General features: G+C 36.2%; 1 long non-coding RNA gene across 2 annotated transcripts in view; it reads right to left on the bottom strand.

Moving 5' to 3' along the window:
• The window catches only part of LOC107127053 (uncharacterized), a 42775-nt gene extending 25532 nt beyond the window's left edge, over nucleotides 1-17243 (bottom strand). Inside the window, exons 1-2 of one of the 2 annotated variants that reach the window (XR_010577331.1) lie at nucleotides 16037-17243; nucleotides 1338-1488 (exon numbers count right to left, since the gene is read on the bottom strand). This is a non-coding gene — a long non-coding RNA (uncharacterized lncRNA). Of the gene's footprint in view, nucleotides 1-1337; nucleotides 1489-4650; nucleotides 9811-16036 lie in introns of those variants that run through there. The other variant, XR_001484365.3, reaches the window with a different exon arrangement.
• Between the last annotated feature and the right edge of the window lie 1900 nt (nucleotides 17244-19143).

Genomic DNA, 19143 nt, shown 5'->3' with positions numbered 1-19143 from the left:
GCTCTAAGTTTTGGTCATGCTCTCATCTAAGATTTGTTAAACAAAATTATGGGAGGCCACTGGTTTGAACTGAACTCCTGCACTAGGCCTTAACAGACTACACTAACCCAACTTGGAGTCACTTATGCTATGTTCCACATAATCAAACCAAAGCCTTAAAGAAGCAAGGAGATCTCAAAACAGATGGGAACTGAGACCCAATAAGACTTGTGAATTCTATACTGAGACCAAATAAGTCTGTCCATTTACAATAATGACAGAAAGTGACATTATGCTTAAAGTTTATGGTATAATTGAGAGGTTGAAGGGGTCATTGTTAAATTCAGTTTGGCCTAAAGCTGCCTCCCTACATATTTTAACTTTTGCCTAAAGGTTTCTCCATGCATAGTGAGCTATAACCTAACTTGATATGTAAACAGACTGTAACCTACTCTTGTAACAAGTAGCTAATCACAGGCAGCAAACTGTTCAAACCAGGTTCAAATAAGACAAACACCCAGCTGTAACCAATCCAACTGTTTCAGTACCTCACTTCCATTTTGTGAATGTCACATTCCTTTTTCTGTCCATAAATATGATCTGATCATGCTACAGCACCAGAATTGCTCCGAACCTATTTTAGTTCTGAGGGCTGTCTGATGTGCAAACCATTCTTTGCTCAATTAAACTCCATTAAATTTAATTTGTCTAAAGTTTTTCTTATAACAACTGAATGGGATCATGAATTCTGACAGATATGAAATTCCACTGGTGCAAAACATTAGTAAACATGTTTAATGAAACTCTTATGAAGAAATAACATGTTCATTCCAAAACACTGGCCCACACCCTGAATATTGTAAAATTCCATCTCCTTTGAGAGACTCTAAATGGTTGTGTTTCTCCTCATTAATAATAAAGATAAGAAGGACAATCTATATCGCATTGGATGGGTTACTTGCATCACTCAAAATGAGTTTAATAATTTACTCAGTTTTGAAAAGTAAATTCAGTCTTCTATCAAAGGTTAAAATTTGTTGACCTATGGGTAATTATAAAAGAAAACTTTCTTAAAAGAAAACTTTCTTAAAAGAAACGTAAGCTCTACTGGGCAGAAAAGACTATGTACTGTGAATTAAAGAAAGATTGTATTATGGTTAGAAAAAAATTTAGAACTAAGTACGTTATACTAAAATACCTAAAGATTATATATGGCAGGCCAGGCATGGCGGCTCATGCCTGTAATCCCAGAACTTTGGGAGGCTAAGGTAGGAGGATTGGTTGAGGCCAGGAGTTTGACACCAGCCTGGAAAACACAGAGAGACATCTCTACAAAAATTAAAAAACAAAAAATTTACCTGGGCATGATGGCATTTGATCATAGTCCTAGCTACTTGAGAGGCTGAGGACTCTCAAGGCAGAATGGCTTGAGCCCAGAAGTCCAAGGCTGCAGTAAGCTATGATCATGTTACTGCACTCCAGCCTAGGTGACAGTGAGAGACACTGTCTCTAAAAAATTAAAATAAAAATTATATGAGAGAAATTATAGTATTCTTCTGATTATCTAAGAACTTGCTATTTTAATCTAGATATTCTAGATTTAATCTATTTTATCAATCAAACTATTCTTCAGATCACAAATCACTGTTTTTACCACATTACTAATCTGAAATATGAACAAACAAGACTGGTTGAGAATTGGGTAGAACAATTATAAAGAAACCACATGAAAAGGTGAGAAAAGAAAGCAGCAGGAAGCTCCAATAAAACAGGACACATTTTTCTAACAATGTTATTATATATTTAATCCATGTTTCTCAGGATGAGATGCTTAAAGGCCTAAAAGTTACTTGGGAGTTTTGTATTACAAAATATCACAATTGATCCTGTTGCTAGATTTCTGCATTACAATTAAATCTAAGAGAAGAAATCTGATTTCTATTAAGTGTTAGGTTTTGTAATGTATTATTGTAAAAGAGGAAAAAATAGGAGTTAATTTAGAAAAATTCTGGGTATATATTACTAGAGTTTTCACTCAATTTGAAATCAGAATGGAAACTAAGGTAGAAGACAACACCACATGACTGCCTTAAAAACAAAAAATACGGCCGGGCGCAGTGGCTCACACCTGTAATCCCAGCACTTTGGGAGGCCGAGGCGGGCGGATCACAAGGTCAGGAGATCGAGACCATCCTGGCGAACATGGTGAAACTCCGTCTCTACTAAAAATACAAAAAAATTAGCCAGGAATGGTGGCGGGTCCCTGTAGTCCCAGCTACTCAGGAGGCTGAGGCAGGAGAATGGCATGAGCCCGTGGGCGGAGCTTGCAGTGAGCTGAGATCTGGCCACTGCACTCCAGCCTGGGCAACAGAGCGAGACTCCGTCTCAAAAAACAACAACAACAACAACAAAAAGGCATGACTTGGGTATATTTCTATTGGGCTTAATTAAATTGACTGAAGTTTGCCTTCAGAAGCTTTTGTTTAACAGTGGTTTTTCAAATAAAATAACAACAAAAAATACATTCTTATTTCCATGTTTTGACAAATGTATCAGTTAGGATTTCGTTCAGCTGCAAGCAACAGAAAAACCAACCAAGAGTAGACTGTATGATTAAGGGACTACCTTTTTTATGTTAAAAAATTTCTGATATGAGGCTGTTGAGGCCTGGTACATGACTCCACGATATCATCAAGAACCCAGAATCCTTTCAGTTTTCTGTTCCACCATTCTTGACTTGTGGCTTTTTTCTGCATGGTCACAAAATATCTGCTCTACCACCTCAAGGCTCATCTATATATAGGGCAGGGGCTTCTTAGTTTATCTCTTTAAAAACGGTGTTTCAAAGTTTCATATCATAACAACTGCTTTCATCTTACTGGTTGAGAATTGGGTCACGTGGTTACTTCTAATGGAAAGATGGCTGGAAACCTGAATGTTTTAGTTTTCAAGTCATGATGAAGGAAAAGACAAGAATGAAAGATTGAGAATGGCTTTTGAGTAGCTAGGCCACTGTGTCTGCTTCTATGGGCAAGGAGATAAGGATATTTATAGAAAATATTAATATGTGATTGAAATCATTTCTAAATAACAAGAAGAGAACTTGTTTAGCAAATACTGACATTTATGTGTTATTGTCTGGCCTTATTAAGGCAGATCTTTATCATTTAGTAAGTCCACGTAAAAGTCATTTTCTTACCACTCAGATGGTTTCTCTAAATTGCTGTGCTCCTGCTATGATTTGACCTTTGGCTGAGATGCTTTTTCAAATGCTTTTAGCTAAGCCCTGCATACATCTAGATACTCAACCTTCAGGACAGTACAGATTTCAGCCCAATTACTCCCTTTCCAAGCTACAGCAGGAAAACCAAAACAAATATTACGGATTTGTCCAGTTCTCTTAAGTATCAGCTAGGGAAGCAGGATAAGTCCTCTATATTATGTGGTGATTCTCCATATTAGAATCACCTAGGAAGCTTATAAGATATGCTGATACCCTAATCTTTTTAAGGAGCTCTCTCTAGATGATTCTAACATGCAGCTAATGTGGAAAACTAGGCATTTGGAGAAAGAAAAGAAAAAGCTAGAAATAGCATGTAAAACCTTCAGCATGTTATTGAACCTCTTTAAACTCACTTCTCTCATTGTTACTTACATGAGTTAATCCACATAAGTTTAGTCTGGTGTTTGGCTCACAGTAAACACTTAATAAATATTAGTTATTATTAGTATTGTTTTATCAAAGTTCATATTTTTTCATCATTTTATTTGTGAATAAATGGTTTCTCCGGAAGCAAAAAATATATAAAAGCATAGATCTTGAAGGTAGGGCTTGAAGACAGCAAAATTTGGCATTTGAATCCCAGCTTGACCACTTACTAGTTGACCACTTACTAGCTTGACATTGAGCAGGCAAGCATTTGATCTGAGTCTCGGTTTTCTCATCTATTAAATGGGAGTGATACCTCTCAGGTTGTGAAGACTAAAAGATACTATGTATGCTAAAGGATAATTTTCAAAAAAGTAAAATTATGACCCTTCTACAGTTATAAAAGAAACATATGTCAAAGATTTTATTCAACTTTTTAATTACTGAGGGAACCGCTAATATAGTAAGATTTGTTCAAATGAGATTTGACTTATAGAGCTTTCTAATCAACCAGTCAAAATTTGTTTGCTTTGATATGAATAAGAATTTGCTGCATTGTCAGCAGTTTTCAACAATTTAACAGCTACCTCTGCAGAGCTGCAAAATAACCTAGTCAACAGAAAGTCAAGGTGTGAATTTTTGGAATCAGATAATCCAGGACTCCACTGTAATGCCCAGCACTCCACTGAAAGACACCAGTGATCCCCTTTGCCCATTTCTGAGTCCTGACAAGTATATAAAGCACAAGGCAGACTGTACTTGCCATGGAATCAGTGATGATTACATGGTGGCTGCATTCATTATTCTTGAATAACATGATTATTTACGTAGAAAATCCAAACAAATCAACTAAATAAATGTATTATGACAGGACAATTACAATCATTAAAATTTATCATTACTGTGACTCTTGAGTTCATGCTTTACATTCTTCCCTTCACTGTAAACATACCAGTAACAACGTTTTTAAAAAATATATAAAGAAAAGTCATAGCCACATTCAAAAGCAGGATATAGATCACCTGCAGCACGATGCCGGAACTGAAGACTCAGGCAGCGTAGGCAGCCAAGAGTTGGACTCACGTGGGGTGACAGAGCAAAGCATTCTTCCTAAAGCTGGAAGCAAGGACAGTGTTCCCTTTGCCAGCTCAGTGACTGGATCTCTAATATCCCAAAAGACACCAAGCCACAGGAGTTCAAGCCACCAACTAAGACCATGCCCTGGTCTAGAGATGGTGGGGGGAGAGTTGGTGAAAGCAACCAAAAAATTTATATCAAGGAGTCTTGAAGAGGATGGAGATGAAAACTCCCACACAAGCTCAACCTGCAAATTAAAGTTTCAAAGAAAAGGAGAAAAATTAACCCTAAGAAAGAGCAAATAAACTTGTCCAGGGCATTAATAGTTAACAGAATATGATGCAGAATTGTGGAAGAATAATGACATGGAAAACACGGCAAAAGAAGGGAAACATTTCAGGGGAAGGTAAATGTCTTGAAGACTGATTTGCTCATTTGTGATGAGCTCTCAGCTCCAGCTCCACCCCATGCTTTCCCCCTATTGCAGGGAAGCAGAATCTGCATACGCCAGAGTCTTTTCCAAACTTTCCTTTCAGCTGTCTCTCAAAGAGTATTTGGCATTCTGGGAGGCAGTGGGAGGCACTGGAAAAAAACAGAAATTAGGAGGATTTCTTCTCTTCTGGAAGTAGCTCTGATAAACATGGTGGCAGCAGTGACAGCAGCAGGCAAGACTGAGCCCTGGACATCTGCTCAGGCAACATGGTTCAGACAGTAGATGCAGTAGCAGGTACCCCAACAGCCTCAGCGGGACAGTTTCCCTAGGCTGCAACAGGGACAGCAGCTGATGACTTTGGGATCCTGGATCCCTGTAGCATCAGCAAGAGCGCTAACTCCCTGCTTCCTGTAAAGCAGCTGCAGTGGGGTTCCGGCAGCATCAGGGGCACAATGACTGTGGACTCTGGGTAGCAGCATCTGCCTTTCTGCTTCTCCTGCACTAGTATAGTGGTGACTTGTGGAAGTTACTAATCTCTAGGTAACAGATCTTGCCTCTTTTGCTCCTCCAGCCCTTCCAACATGTTTGCAGCCAGTTTTCTGTCCTACATTCATTCTGTCTGCTGATTCTGATTGCCTGAGGGGACACTGACAGTGTTGGCTATGCCTGCAGAATACAGATGACAGATGTGTTGAAAAATCAGAGAAGCTATGATAGTTAAAGAACTATAATGCCAGCAGAAATTGATCTGTCATGCTAAAAACAAACAAACAAACAAAAACATTACAAATGTGTCTGCGTGTCTGTAGACAGGAGGCTAGAAATGATTTGCTCTGGTTACAGTTGCAGATAATTTTTACTAGGTGAGAACTTCACAAATGCTAGAACTAGCTTACGTAAGCTCAAATCCCAGCTCTCTCAACTTCTATCCATGTAGCATTGGGCAGATTTCTTAATCACTCTCTGCCTCTTTTTCTCTAAATGCAAAGTGGTTGAAATAGTATCTCAAAAAGTTATGGAAAAAAGGTGAGTCAATAAATTTTTAAAAATGGAGAAGAGAGACTGGCTCATGGTGCTCTACAAGTGGTTTTCTAAAATGTTTTTCTTTACCCAGATCTTTACTGGTTAAAAAAATAAAAAGAATGAGGCTAATAATTTTTTTACCAATAAATAAATAAAATGTTTGTTTGTATTTTCTAATTTTAATAAAGGATATATATTATTACTGACCAGAAAAATGTCATTTATAAAAAGAGAAACATGGCATTCCATAAAAAATAAATATAAATTATTTTAAAATTATTGCCAAATTTGTGATTTCTACAGTATTACAGGGTTGCAAAGCCTCTTGGAAGATAAACTAGGCTCCTCTAACTTTTAGCAAGTCTATTCCTCTACTTTCTTCACATCAATAGCCAACAATCTGTCACGAAAATATTCATCTGGCTTCACCTAAGTCCTTCTGAATATGCCTTTTCCCCCTCTCACACATTCGATTGTATTTAGAACATTCGATCAACATCTCACATGTAACAATATTCTCTGTATTTAAACATTATGTTGTGCCTTTTCCTATTTACTGCCAGGTGAAATAGATTTTTCTATAGTTATTCACAAAAATCTCAAAGTAAAAATGAAAGGAACTGATAAACTCATGAATTAATGTGTTAGGAAGAATACTTGTTTTGAATTGTAGGGGCTGCAATAGAGGGTGGAGCAGCTTTCCTGACTGATAAATGTACAGCTTGGCCCCTTCTTTGGGATCCTCCTTTCTGCAGAGAGTTTGTTTTACGTGTTCTCTCTCCTGAGGGACAGTGGAGGCCTATGGGTAAGCTGGCTTCATTCAGGAAAGACATGTTCACAGGCTTGCTCAAGCGGATTTTTCAGCAGTAAACCCTTTATTTTGATTTCTGTGTTTTATTCCTGCATCTGTTACTCTCAATTTGTCCTAAAATCAGGTGGGGAAGAAAAGATAAATAGTGAAAAGATGAACAGTGATCCCCTCAAACTACAGCATGTTAACCCAGGCATATTATTTTAATTGACACTTAAACCAGGGGCTCTTACCTGGGGTCCACAAATGCATGCATAAACATAGATGGGAAAAGTAAATCACATCTTTATTTTTTCTAAACTTCTTCTTTTTTTTTTTTTTTTTTTTTGAGACAGAGTCTCGCTCTGTTGCCCAGGCTGGAGTGCAGTGGCCCAATCTTGGCTCACTGCAACCTCTGCCTTCTGGGTTCAAGTGATTCTCCTGCCTCAGCCTGCCAAGTAGGTGGGATTACAGGCACCCGGCACCATGCCTGGCTAATTTTTGTATTTTCTTTTTTTTTTTTTTTTTTTTTTTTTTGAGACGGAGTCTTGCTCTGTTGCCCAGGCTGGAGTGCAGTGGCGCGATCTCAGCTCACTGCAAGCTCCACCCCCGGGTTCACGCCATTCTCCCGCCTCAGCCTCCCAATTAGCTGGGACTACAGGCGCCTGCCACCACGCCCGGCTAATTTTTTGTATCTTTTTAGTAGAGAGAGGGTTTCAATTTTTGTATTTTCGGTAGAGACAGGGTTTCACCATGTTGACCAGGCTCGTCTCAAACTCCTGACCTCAAGTGATTCGCCTGCAGAAGCCTCCCAAAGCCATGCCCGGCCTATTTTCATTAAACTTCTAACTGACATTTAGTCTTTCCTTTCATTATGAATGTAGACAGCAAATCACCATTGTAGGAGCAGAACAAGTCACTTTGTCACCAATAGTAACCACAGATAGTTTAATCTCTTATTACTGTTATTGGAGATATCTCCAAATATCTTTTACTTTCATCACTACTTTGAAATTATCATCTTTATTAGACTTGCCATTAAATTGCACATGACTGCAGCCTTCCTGTCTTAGATTCCTGTGTGAGATAGCTGGCCAGCCATCTGAAACTGCCTTTTATTGGTGCTTAACCTCCCCGAAGTCACTTATTCTCAATTAGTGACCCAGACATCTACACTACCTTCCAGTAAGTGAGTTACTTTCATCATTAGAGTTTTGCAAGACTGGACTGCTTTCAAATGAGAACTCTTAACTCTCAATAAGAACATGCAACCTCATGTAACTCAAATAAGTGCAGGAGCTGCATGCCAACATGGCAAGTTCAAAAGCATCTGACAGTTTTCAGATCACTGCTGAAGTGTGAAGTAGCTTCCTATTATTGCTAACAGATACCTTTCACACAGTGTTGTAAGATCTTCAGTAGCAGAATTCTTCTGTTTTTCTCTTGTGATCCCTTTTTGTACACTAGCTGTATTAAGAAGAAAAGCATGCATAATCAATGTGCCATATCGGTGGTACATTATTGCATTATTTTTCTATGAAAATACCACACATTTTAAAAATAAACTTCAAGAAAACCATCTACAGCCCCAGAAATGAGAACTATTATTTCTAAGAAGACACAGAAAGCCACATGACTCTAATGGTAGAGAGAGTGCTAAGCCAAGATACAAAATTCTGTCAATTTCCTTGAAAAAAGAGAGCTCTACAAAGACCTGGAAACTATTCAGAATGTTTTCTAAAGTGACTTCAATTTTGATGGTATCACAGTTAAAGCATCGTTGTGATGCTGTAGCACCCTTAAGCTCCACTAGCTCTGTCTTCTTCTAGAGCTGTACCTCATCCAGTGGCATGATCTAAATAGCACCTATATATTTTTATCTCAGTCTGATGGTTCCCTTCAGCATGACAAGATTTCACAGCCAATGAAGCTTGGTTTTGAAAGCCTCTATAAAATTAACCTGCACTATGAATCTCTGAGAAATTGATGACAGCTCCTAAATGTATTTCTCTAGTCCTGACTCCTCTTATAAGCAATGTAGTCAAATACCCAGCTGAGTTCTCTGATTACAATCTTCACATGAAAATATCAGATATTTTGAAACCAACAAAAGCTTTTGTCTCCCAAATACACTCCCCCGCAGTCTTTGCCCAACTTATAAATGCATGTTCATCTACCCAGTTGCTTACATCAGAATGGTGGGAGTTATTTTTTCTTGAGTCTGCTTTTTCCCTCACTGCCTTTCCAGATGCACATTTCCAAAGCATTATCAAGTTCTACCGTTTCTACTTCCAAAATATAGTGCAAATCTGTCCACATGATTGCATCTCCACTGCCATCACACTGACCCAAACTATAGTCATTCTTGACTGACTCTGACATATTCATTAATTCGCTTATCACACACTCACTCATACAGTTCCTATATATGCCAATCACAACTTTCTCCTAGTTGTTCTGCATCCTCTTGCCCTATTATCCAGCCTGTACCCAGCAGCCCCACAGATCGTTATCAATACACAAATCATGACGTTGCCCTGCTTAGAACTCTCCAGTGGCTTTCATTGAACTTCTTACCATGTCCTACAAAGCTTATCCCTGCCTACTTTGTTTCTATCAACAAGAAGCCACCTTCAAGGAACTAGGCCCTCATCCTATGCTCCTTCATTCACTGTGGTCCAGTCATAATGGCCTTACTTCTATTGCTTAAGCAAGCTAAGAATTCCCACCTCCTAGCCTCTGCACTCTCTGCGTGCTCTGCTTAGGGGGACCTTTACATTTCTGGCCTCTTCTAAGCATTCAGATTTCAGTAACAATGTTCCCTCCTAGCATAATAAGTCACTCTCTCTCCAAAATCCAGCCATCTTCATCCCGAGTCTATCATTTTAATGGTTTTATTTCCTTCCCAATGATCAGCCCTATATAAAACTGTCTTATTTGTTTACTTGTTCAATTATCTGCCTCCCACACCACAGTAGCAATTCCATGAAAGCTGGGATATTTTCTGACTCACATAAAGAACACTATCTAGATCACGTATTCAATGAGTCAGTAAATAGCACTCAAACATTAAGAAGGCCAAAAAAGTTTTAATAGCAAACATACGAGGACATATATTTCAATATGAAAAAGTTACCTATATATATATATATATATATATATATAGGATATATCCATTTCCTAAACCAAAAGGTGTTATTAAAGAACTATAAAATATTTTTAATTGAGTATTTTTAAAGCACACCGTTTAAGATACTATAATCAATCTATTTGTTTCTTAGTTCTCTATTGCTAAGTAATAATCACTTAGTTCTCTATTGCTAAGTAATAATCACCCTAAAATGTGGTGGCTTAAAACAACAAGCATTTGCTATTGAGGGTTAAGAATCTGAAAGGGGCACTGCTAGGTGGCTTTGTCTCAGGGTCTCTTGTGAGATGGCCATCATCTGAAGTGACCACAGAGTCAGCTTCCAAGCTCCTGTTGGCAGGAGGCTCTGGTTTTGTACGATGTGGACCTTTCCATAGAGCTGCTCACATAACATGGTAGCTGACTTCCCTAGAGCAAAGAATCAGAGAGAGAGCACCCCAGTAACTGTAACCTTTTATAACCTCAGAAGCAACAACCCTCACTTCTGCCACTTCCTATTGGTCACAGAAACTGACCCTGGTAGAGAGTGGAAGAGGAACTACACAAGGCGGTGAAGGAGGTGGGGATCATTGTGAGCCGTCTTAGAGACTGTTCATCACAATTTGGAATATGAAGACCACTGTCATGCTTATTGCCAAATTTTTTTCCTGAGTCAGTAACTCATGCAGCTGAGAGTAACAGAAACCCAGCGAATGGTCATTTAAACAAGGAAGAGGTGTGTATATTTTATGCCATAAGAAGTCCCGATTAGGAGGTTCACAGTTAGAATAGTAGGTCAAGAGCACCTTCAAAGACTCTTTTGGCTTCTCAGCTCCACCACCTGAGGTGAATGAAGCAGCACTTCCAGAGCATACTAGAAAGAGACCGTGTGGTATCAGTGACTTTCTCTTCACATCTCATTGGCCAGAACCTTGTCAAGCAAATTTCATCTGTAAGGCAAACTGGGGAACTTTTAGATATTCCAACCTCTATAATAGATGAAAGCAGGGAAAAACAAGGAAAACAGGTGTTGACTGAGGGCACAGTATGTGCCACATTTCCTAAGTTCAGCTTTTGAACACCACATTTTTGGGAAGGTGGATCATAATACAATCATTTATTGGAGCTGCACTGTAACACAAGAGAAGTACAGGGCCTTGTACATAGCAGGTCCTTATTATTTCTTGAATGAATGTATTATATACTAGTGTTTAATATATCTTATAAGCATTAGCCTTATACAAGCATTTCCTAAAATGACTTTGTATTCTATTTGTATTAATTGGGAAAAATAGATTTTCCACTACTATAAAATGAAAATAGTAAAAAGCACAATAATTTTACCTGCTTTACTTTTTCTTAATTTCTAGATTTGTGTTCCAGGTTTTGATCTGTGCAGGAAAGACTGAGCCCATTTACACTTCAGCTCTGTGTTCCTCTGCTTCCCGCTGTGCCCCCAAACCCTCTCCTCCTATCCTACAGCCCTGCTTCACACACAAATTCTTCTTCTATCATTGTTCTTCTTGGTTCAGAATTTTCTTTTTTAAAACAAGATAAAAAATACAAAGTGATAGGGCAAGTTGATTACATATATTCTCTTCAGAAAAATAAATTGATGTTATAAGAAACTGACTATAAAAGGGACAACTCAAAACACAAATTGCATTCTGAAAATACCAGGAAATGCCAACATAGCATTTTTGTACTTCAAAAAAAAAAGCTTCAACTTTTATGCCAAAATAGACTTTAAAATTGAAGCTGTTAAAAATACACACTTAATTTAGTAGGTTTTAATTCACAGGGTTTTTCATGGGTGGAGTTGCTAAGTGGTGAGTTGATTTTTGCCACAGAGGAGAAGACTGCCTCCATAAAAGTCAGACTTTTACTAAGAATAGACTTGTGGGCTGCAGGATAATTAAAAAGTGCTTGGCATAATTGAAGTTCTGGTGAGGAAATGATTAAAGTCATGGCTTGCATGCTGGGTGTATACAAACTACTTTAAAACTTGGATATTGGAATGTGTAGCCTTCAAAGGATTATATTAAGATGAATAACACTTAAAATACCCCTGATAAACTGTATTTTTCATTTTTAAATAGAGCTAGGATCACTAAACTTACATATTGAAATTATATATTGATTTGACATGAATAGTGAAACTTGCTATATCTATTAGAAATATAGAAAAGCATCTTTTTAGAAGTGTAGCTTATGTTCTTACTCAAAACAAAGTTTACTTGGCCATCTTAGCAACAATAAGACAATCTTAGTGTTGCTAAAATTAAGAGGTTCAAACATTTTCAATATTATTCAGTATCTCTAGGTTTGTGAGTTATCAAAAATTTAAAGGTATTGATACTTAGTTTTTGTTACTTGTAAGAGAACTAGATACTGTTTCTCCCCTGGGCTAAATTATTTAAAGTTAAAGAATTAGGCTTTCTTTAAAGGTTAAGTAATAAGATCAAGCAACAATGAATATGCTTAATTTGGAGAATGGGATCTGGGATGAGAAGCAGCTGAAGTAATATTTTCACATCATATTCTTTGGTATTGTTTGAATTTATTTTAAAATTGAAAATTACTATTTTGTAATTAAATTATTAATGATAAACTGAAGTTGAAAACTTTGTAAGATCAAAATCACTGAAGAAACAAAATTATAAAGCAAGAAAAATAATTGTCTTTATTGAAACTTTAAAAGTAGCCTCATATGTGATATAAATAAACAAGTTTCAAAACAGTAAGATTCAATCCTAAGATTTTATTAAGCCCAAATTGAAAAACTTTTAGAAGACTGCATATTATTTTTTTGTTGTAGCTTTTTTAGAAAAAAAAAATCTATCCTAATAAATCAGGAAACCCCAAATCCCTCTTCATTAAATACCAATGACTCAAGAATGGAAGGAAAACTGCCTTCTTTAGCTCTTTTGTAGTAATTCTGAAGTAACATTAACATGCTTTTTTAACAGTCAGAGTTCCCAGTATAAATATGTACCCCTTCTTACAATTTGCAGGGGATATTTTAATTTGTCAATGAAAGAAATTTACAATAAATAACATAAATTTCAAATTTGGCTAATACTTTCTATAATCCCTTAAATGATTTAGGGTTTGTTTAGAATTTTTTGTATGATTAACTTAGAGCCTCATCTAATCTCAAAGCTATTATGATTATTAGAAACTAATTTATGCACTTGTTTAGAGCTGTAAAGGTTGACCACGTTCTGAGTCTGTCCTAAATATGATTTTAAAATATGATAAATATTTACATCATTATGTAAATAATATAGACACTGGAAATGAAATAAATTTAACACATGAGCAACAATGCAGTAACAAAGAACACAGAAAAATTCTGTGACTTGTTAAATCAAACATCATATTCCTTCCCCAACAAACACACACAAATACATTGGAAAATAATTAGACAAACCCATAAGTTAAAATCAGATCAAAAATATAAGCAAAATAATAATTTTCTTTTTCCTAAGAAAAAAAAGTAAAAGGAATCTGAAACAAAATTGGTCTCCCTCAACCCCACTTTTTCCCCTTGTATTTTAGTTGATGGCCCTAACTGGTACCTGATCAGCAATCTGTGCATCCCTCCTAACAAAAGCCAGTGAGTCACCAAGTCATGTGGATTTCATGTTATCAAATTTCATGACTTTATCCCGTTTTCGCTATTCCTACCACTGCTACCCTCATTATTGTTTACTAGATTATGACACAGTCTCCTATTGGGTCTCCCAGCCTCCAGTGTTCCTTCTCTCTCTTCACCCATTCTTATCCTCCCTGACAACATAGTGATATTTCATTGTCATCAGAGTTATCTACATACATGAAAATTTGACCACTTATATCCCTGTTTGGACAGAATTCTAGAAAAGATGTCATCAGGCACATTTTCTCTTTCAAAAATTCTACTTGACAAGGAGAGAATAGACAGAGATTAAAATATCTGTATCTTAAGTCAGATGACTTAATGACATTGATCCAGTGAAGATACTGTTTAAAGGGATCTGTGGGGTAAAAAAGGATCCAGGGAAACCCAGCAAAAACAGTTAGGCTACCCACAAAAGAAAAGGAATTTGAAAGCCTCAGACATTTCTTCTGTGGGTGTCAGAAGACAGGAAGCAACATCTACAGAGCTTTGGAAGAAATAGTTGTAACCCCAAGATTTTCTTCCCACTAAAGTTTCTGCTCAGGTTTCCATCTGTAAATGAAGGCAAGAAAGAAATCCTGATTATGAGAACCCTAAATATATGCCAAATACGGATAATTACTGAATAAAATGTTTAAAGCATATCCTAGAAAAATTAAAGGTAAAACAAAAATAACAATTGAGTGTTGATACCATAAAGAACATGAAATCAGCTAACAATATAACTATAAATTTAAATGATTATTTTATACATGGTTACAACCTTAATTTTTATTATTATCCTTTTTAATAATAATTTAGCACATTCATAGGGTATATAGTGATATTTCCATACACATAATGTATAGTGATCAGATCAGGGTAATTAGCATATTGATCATCTCAAACACTGATCATTTGTTTGTGTTGGGAACATTCAATATCCTTTTAACCATTTGAAAGTATATATTAATATTTATTTTTACAAAAATAATAAATTAGAATTTATAATCTCAGACTGGGAAGAAAAGATGGGACAAATATCAAATTCCTTATCTCCAGGAGAAAGTACTGAAACAAAATAACAAAGAACAATAGAAACAATGAAAATGGCATAATTTATCATGCAAATATGAAGAAAAAATATGTAGAGGTTGCAAAAGTATGTAGAATAAAAATATTAGATATATGAAGAAAAATGGGCAGAAACACACTTTCTGTAGAAGACTTTACAGTATTGATCTATAATAGGTAAAATAGACACAATAAAGAAGATGTAGAAAATTAATAATGGAGTAGAGAAAGATACTTAATAAATTCCCAACAGCAGAAATTATGAAGATCATATTTTTACTACACAATAGTTTACCCTTATCCTAAAGGGACACATTTTAAGACCCCCAGTAAATGCCCAAAACTGAGGACAGTACCAAACCTTATATATACTGTATTAGTCTGTTCTCACATTGCTATAAATACCCAGGACTGGGTCAAGAAAAGAGGTTTAATTGGCTTATGGTTCCACAGGCTGTGCAAGAAGCATGGCAGCATCTGCTTCCTGGGAGGCTTCGGGGAGCTTTTACTCCTGGCAGAAGGCAAAGCAGGAGCAGGCATCTTATATGACAGGAGCAGGACCAGGTTGGGGGAGGTGCCACACACTTTTCAATGACGAGATCTCACAAGAACTAGCCTGCTATCACAGAACTAGCACCGAGAGGGATAGTGTTAAACTATTCATGAGAGGCCGGGCGCGGTGGCTCACGCCTGTAATCCCAGCACTTTGGGAGGCCGAGGCGGGCGGATCACAAGGTCAGGAGATCGAGACCACGGTGAAACCCCGTCTCTACTAAAAATACAAAAAATTAGCCGGGCGCGGTTGTGGGCGCCTGTAGTCCCAGCTACTCGGGAGGCTGAGGCAGGAGAATGGCGTGAACCCGGGAGGCGGAGCTTGCAGTGAGCCGAGATCGCGCCACTGCACTCCAGCCTGGGCGACAGAGCGAGACTCCGTCTCAAAAAAAAAAAAAAAAAAAAAAAAAACTATTCATGAGAAACAGCCCCATGAACCAATCACCTCCCACCAAGCTCCATCTCCAGCACTGGGAATTACAATTTGACATGAGATTTGGGTGGGGACACAGATTCAAACCATATAATATGTTATGCTTTTCCAATGCATACATAACTATGATAAAGTTTAATTTACAAATTACAGATAGTGACTAACAACAATAATAAAACAAAACAATTATATCAATATACTGTAATAAAAGTTGCATGAATGCTATCTCTTTAAAAATATCTTATTGTACTGTACTCACCTGTTTTCTGACCATGGTTGACCATGAGTAACTGGAACCACAGAAAATGAAACCACAGATGAGGGGAGGATTGCTGTGATTTAAAAAAAATAAACAATAACTTTAAAAACATAAATGTGAAATAAGAAAAATAAGAACAAACCAAAACCTCAAAAAACTGCAAACCACACACACACATGCCAACACACATACTCACTCTTAAGGGAAGTAGCCAAAAGCCATATGTCAGATTCATGAACACTTTCATTATTAAAAAAAATAATAAATTACTACAGTGAATTAAAGTAGATGAAAAAACACAGATATATTTGTATATTCCATGTTCTGCAAGAATACACTAAAATTAAAACAAAACATTTTGTCGCTTCTGGAGGCTGCTACGAACTCACTCATTATTCTGCAAATTGAATCAAATATTCATCTTTTCCCTTAAAACCTGTATGTGAGGATAAGCACAGTTGATGAAGGAAGGTTCTTTACAGAAAAATCACAGTGAATAAATGCAGAAGAATGACAAAATTAGAAAAATCACCATTTTGATTCCTTAATAAAATAATGGATCTTGGCAATGATTATCGATGGCTGCTTAAAATCATTAGGTTAAAAAGTCGATCAATTTTTGTAATGAATGAATCAGTCTGACATCACGTGAAATCACTGACCCATTTTCACATTAATAAAAGTGCAACAATCAGACATTACCATGCTCTGAGTGTGATACAATTGAAAGTATACAGCATCACCTATGAAGAATACTTGCCAAAAACATTTTAGACCTGAATTCATTTAAGATGTTGCACCTACCTACTGGTTTACAAGAAATAAAGGAGATGGAGAAACATCTTAAAATGTCATGAGACAAATACAGATTGTGGGAAATTTTACAGGGCAAATGATCAAATTTATCCATAAATAAATGTCATGACAATACAGGAGGGGGCTGTAGAGATTACAAGAAACATATTCACCAAATGCAGTATGTGGATTTCATTTGGATCCCAATATGAACAAGTCATTTATAAAGACATTTTAAACATTATTGACACTTAACAGTGATACAATATTAACAATATTGGTAATTACAGTCTTAGATTGCTTATTCAGAAAAGGCCAAAGAATCGATTGGAAAACTGACAAAATTGTTTAGTAATGTGACTAAATACTAGATAAGACTTTTGCATTCATATATACTATTAACTACTAGAGGTTAACAATTCTTAATATCTACACAAAAATCCAAAATACTTTGAAATAATTTTACCAAGAAATGTGTGTAAGTGGTTTGAAGAAAACTACAGAATTTATAGAATTTATATATGATAATTAGAAATACTTAACATAAACTGTCTTTATACTCTCTTTCCCAATTGCCTCAAAAATCATTACACATTAAGAATTCTTTTACCCATTTTGTAATACACCTTGTTCATTACCTTCTTACCAATCTGTTAATGAATAACATAGTATAGGCAACTTAATTACTTGTTTATTTTAGTAAAAATGTCTCTCTTTACTTAGGAAACCCAAAATCATATACTGAAGTATGTGGTTACAGAACTGTCTCATTATAAGAAGTTGGAGAATAACAATTGGATAATTTTTTCTTTAATGATTTGGGGTTGTTAATTCATTTCTGACTGTTCAGAATTAGGAAGTTGTAGCCTCATAAAGTTTTATTATGGGGGTCATAGCCTTTACCATTTCCTATGGCCTCATGTCATTAAACAACATTCTGCTTGGCTGATGCTTGCTACTAACATTCCTATGCAAAGCTCATCGTCTCTAAGGCTCCCATCACCAGTAGCAATTGGATGACTGTAAACCAGCCTAGGGAATCTTGTTCTGTCTGTTTCTGTTACCTCAGTTTGAGCATTTATGTAATTATATTGTCCAACTATAATCTAATCCTAGTAAGAATTAATGCTGTGATCGTAGACGATTGTTGTCTCTAAATATTTATGCTAGATAAAAGGATATCACAATGAATCAATTAAACTTTCATGTGTGATTATGATAATCTAAATCATCCCTCGAGTTAGTATCTAGTTAGGTATCACAGTAAACCCATCAATTAATTATCTGTTCAACATTTTATAAATAAGTTTAAATAAAACATGTTTGTAAAGTAGACATAAGTTCACATTTTGTATAAGTCAAGAGATTTTTCTGAGACCTGTATAGAGAATTTGCCCTCATCAACTGTAAAGAACTAAGAAAGTTATATACAGAATTAGGATAAAAATTTTAATAACTTTAAAATAAGCATAAATTCAACTATTATATACCACTTTATGAAATGCTTACCTATCATTTTACTTCAGCCATATTCCCATTGCAAATGAAAACTTTTATCTCAGCTATTTCAAAGCCAAATTATACTGCATTTCATATAATGGAAATCATGTGTCCCTCTGGATGAGGAAAATACCTACTACATGGAAAAAGAACAGAAGACAGAAGTGGAGGCAGGAAACAGACTAACAAGACACCAATTATTGCTTCCATGCAACAAGTTGTGAATAGTCGAGATGCACCAACAGACCCAGATTGAGAAAGAACATAAGAAATCTAGCTCATGTACATATCTCAGACCCAAAGGCATCCAGAGGAAGTACCAGTTCTCCCACCGGGGACATGAGATGTTCGCAGGATCTTTTGTAAAAGAAAGGCTAGAACAAAAGAAGGCTAGGAATGGATTTCTTAAGGCATAAATTGATTACAAATGTAGACAGATAATAATCTCAACTCATAAATTGGAGTAGCCTGGACAATATCTATGTTGACTAGAGCCTTGGGTCAGAATTTCTAGCCATAAGCAACTACCTCTTTTTACCATAGTTGGACATAACACATATTATTTTCTAGTGTGTCACGGTTTTCAAAAGGTAGGGAAGCACTATTGCCAGGAAACGAGTTATTAGTCAACTTTGCATGTTCAGTATCAAGTACTGCATCTGGTACATCCTTACAAGTGAGAATGTGCTTTGAAAGCTTTGTGAAGAGTTCTGAAATCATAAATCTTTAATATTTTGCTTATATCAATATTTTGTACATAATTTAGAAGTACTGTGGTTTTATATCTCATTAATATTTAGTTGATGATATTT

Source organism: Macaca fascicularis, chromosome 1 (genome assembly GCF_037993035.2).
Source record: "Macaca fascicularis isolate 582-1 chromosome 1, T2T-MFA8v1.1".
NCBI classification, from domain to species: Eukaryota; Metazoa; Chordata; class Mammalia; order Primates; family Cercopithecidae; genus Macaca; species Macaca fascicularis.
Note: the sequence above shows the minus strand (reverse complement) of the source record. Positions and strands in the feature narration are given on the sequence as shown.